Genomic DNA, 3,384 nt, shown 5'->3' on the forward strand with positions numbered 1-3,384 from the left:
CTGCAGAGTCACCTGTTGCTGAATACAAGCAGTGGTTAGCCACATAATGTCCCCATCTATGCCCCACCAATTCACATGCCGGCACGCCAAAACTTTGTTGTGAGAGGTTTCCAATGACTGACTTGCAGAAACCACAGGACATTACGGCGTAAGGAAGAGGGAATCACAACCTAGGGAGCAGTGTCCTCTGTAGCTAACAAAAGAAACTCGCCAAACACGGAAAGGCGGTGCTGGAGGGTGAAACAATTATTACTCGACTGAGTAGAGGATCCGTGGCAATGGCCAATGCTATTGTGCACTAGCGATGAGAAAACCATCGACCACATTCTGGTTCTCAGTACATAAATAGAAACAAAGCAACTTGTCCTGATCAAATGCCAATTCTGGCCCGAATGAAAAGTGAGATAAGGCATTGGCATTGGCGTGTTGCACTGTCGGCCGGTTCCATAACGATAACACGACAGGAAGAATGCCCACAGCTGTAAACAATGTGCTGCCTTGTCCAGCGAGGAAGCCAAAGGGTTGAAAAGAGCAACCATTGACTTGTGATCTGTGATTAAATGGAACTTACAACCATACAAGAAGATGAGAAATGTCTTGGGGGTGAACACAATCACTAAAGGCTTCTTCTCAATCTGAGAACACCAATGCTGAGTGGGATTTAAGTCTTAGAAGCTTAAGCAATGGGTTGTTCAGACCTGTCCATGCACTTGTGCACCAACACTGCACCAGGACCGTGCTGAGAGGCATCTGTAGCCAACACGAGATGCTGACATGGCTGAAAAGTTGCCACACAGTGGACAGATTGAAGCTTAGATTTTAGAAAAGCAGATGCTTGATTACAATCTAGGGACGAGAAAAAAAGGCATATTTTTATGCAAAAAACAGCTGGCAATAGTGGATGTGTCCACTAAAAACTTATGGTAGTATTCAACTTTACCTAGTCAACAGAGGTCAGCTGTGGCAAAGGTCAGCTGTGTCAACATGGTGCTACAGTGGCTTGACCCATAAGCGAGAAACCTCTAAATCCAGGTAATTAATTGACAGCTGAAAAAACTGTGATCTGGCAAGACTGCACTTGAGATCCACAGACTGCAAAACTGAAAACAATAATCGGAGATTTCTAATGTGGTCTTTGATAGAAGATTCTGAAACAATATCGTCAACATAATTGTTGCACCCAGGCACAGAGGCTGTCAGCTGTTCTAAAAAATGGTGAAAAATTGCGGGTGCACTGGTAACACCAAAAGGCAAGCATTGTCATTGGTATAGCCTGAAAGGTGTATTGACAATGAGAAGGTGCCAAGTAGCCTCATCCAAAGGGAGCTGGAGGTACGCTTCTGATAAATCAGTCTTCAAAATTAGTGGCTGCCTCATAATTTTGCGAGCAATTCTTCAGGGTGTGGCAAAGGGTGTGTACGTGTCACAGACTGTGCATTAATCATGACACTGAAGTCACCGCAGGGGTGAAGCTTAACCCATTGGCTTCTTAATGATGATCAGTGGTGCAGCCTACTCACTGGAAGAAATAGGCTGAATGACATCGAGCAATGGCAGAGTCATGCAATGTGACAGGCACCTGCCAAAAAAAGAAAAAAAAAAAAAAAGAAAGAAAGAAACAAACAAAAAACACGGGGGTGGGCGGACTCTTTCATGTTAATGGGTACGTGAAAACTGATAGCACAACTGTGCCCAGAGGAAAACAGAGACGAAAACTCAGAGCAGAGAGTCTCCAGTGTTGATACGGTAATTGATCTGACACTAAATTTACCTCATTGGCAATGGAGGAATCTTAAATGTCAATGCATGTAACGTGAACACGTCTGCAGTATGGGAATGATCCACAACAAGGAAGGTGAGAGGGAGAACAACAGATTTGCAAGAGACAGGAGTGGAGAACTGACGTAAGTTTGTAATCTGCTGTTTATTGTAGCTAACCAACTTCCACGAAACCTGCATGGGAAGAGTGGAGTCCAAGTCCAGGTATGTCCATGTATTTAATAAAGTCACTGCAGTGGTTTATTAAACACAAGCAAGTAATAAATAATTTGTTTGGGGGGGACAGTCATTGAAAAGATACAGTTTATGTGCATCAGTACTACTGTGTTCGCCACATTTTGAAGAGGAGTTTCACACCAATGCAATGTGGCACTTCTTTCAATTGTTGCAAACAGCCCAATGTTTAGGGCACGCAGCACACTCGTGTTGGACAAAATGGATCAAATGTCTCGGAGCACTATGAGACTTAACACCTGAGGGCATCAATCCCCTGGAACTTAGAACTACTTAAATCTAACTAACCTAAAGACATCACACACATCCATGCCCGAGGCAGGATTCGAACCTGCGACCGTAGCGGTCGCGCAGTTCCGGACTGAAGCGGCTAGAACTGCTAAGCCACAGCGGCTGGCCGTGTTGGACAAAGCAGTGTGAGCAAGACGGAAAGAGGGCAGACAGATACACACAGATACTGCTGTGACGCGACCTGTTAGTGCTATGGCTGTAACTGATGCTGCCTGCTGGAATGCTGAATCACAATTGTACCGCTGCAATGACTCACCCATTCTCCTGAACACTTACAGCGTGCCTAACAGGGGATGACTGAGCAACTTCCAGTACTTCCCCCCCCCCCCCCCCATGCAGTAATCTGATTGCCTCCGGTCTGTGACACTTCAAAGCACTATTATATATTGAACACATCTGTAAACATCGGATTCTCACATTGATGCACTTTTTCATGGATTTCCCTATCCAGGGCCAGAGAAATAACAACATCATGCGCCATTGTGATCAGCAAAGGATTCATGATGGCTGCTATTGACAAATTTAAACGGCTCAACCTATATAATTCTGCAGCCCAGGTTTTGTAAGATTGGTTTGGGCATTTCTGCCAATGGTAAAATTCTACATGCATCACAATGACATGCATTATTCAAAGTAATAGGGTGAGAGAAGCTTGCACATTTCATCAAATGATTAACTGGCTGGCTCTTGTAAAGGTGCCAGTTGGCACAACTGTTAAACATCCATTGAATTCCTGGTAAGAAAGAAAGGCCTACACAGGTTTGCATCATCCATATGCAAAATCTGGAAATATTGATGTAACCACACCTTGTAGGAGCCCCAATCTGCAGCTGATTCATCGTATGCCGGAAATGGCAATGGTTGCACTGACGGGTGAGTAACCTGCCAAGAACACGTAGACGCCACTTGACTGAGAGCAGTGGCAAGAGTGTGCTGTTGTTCTGCGAAAGCTTGCTACTGGGCAACGAGACATTTCTTCCATCAAGATGTTTGTTGGGTAATTTGACATTGATAGCAACACGCAGGGAAAATGTAACCCTCATTTGCTGCCGAGTTTGCCATAGCGAGAACAAACACGAT

Source organism: Schistocerca piceifrons, chromosome 3, assembly GCF_021461385.2.
Source record: "Schistocerca piceifrons isolate TAMUIC-IGC-003096 chromosome 3, iqSchPice1.1, whole genome shotgun sequence".
NCBI lineage: Eukaryota > Metazoa > Arthropoda > Insecta > Orthoptera > Acrididae > Schistocerca > Schistocerca piceifrons.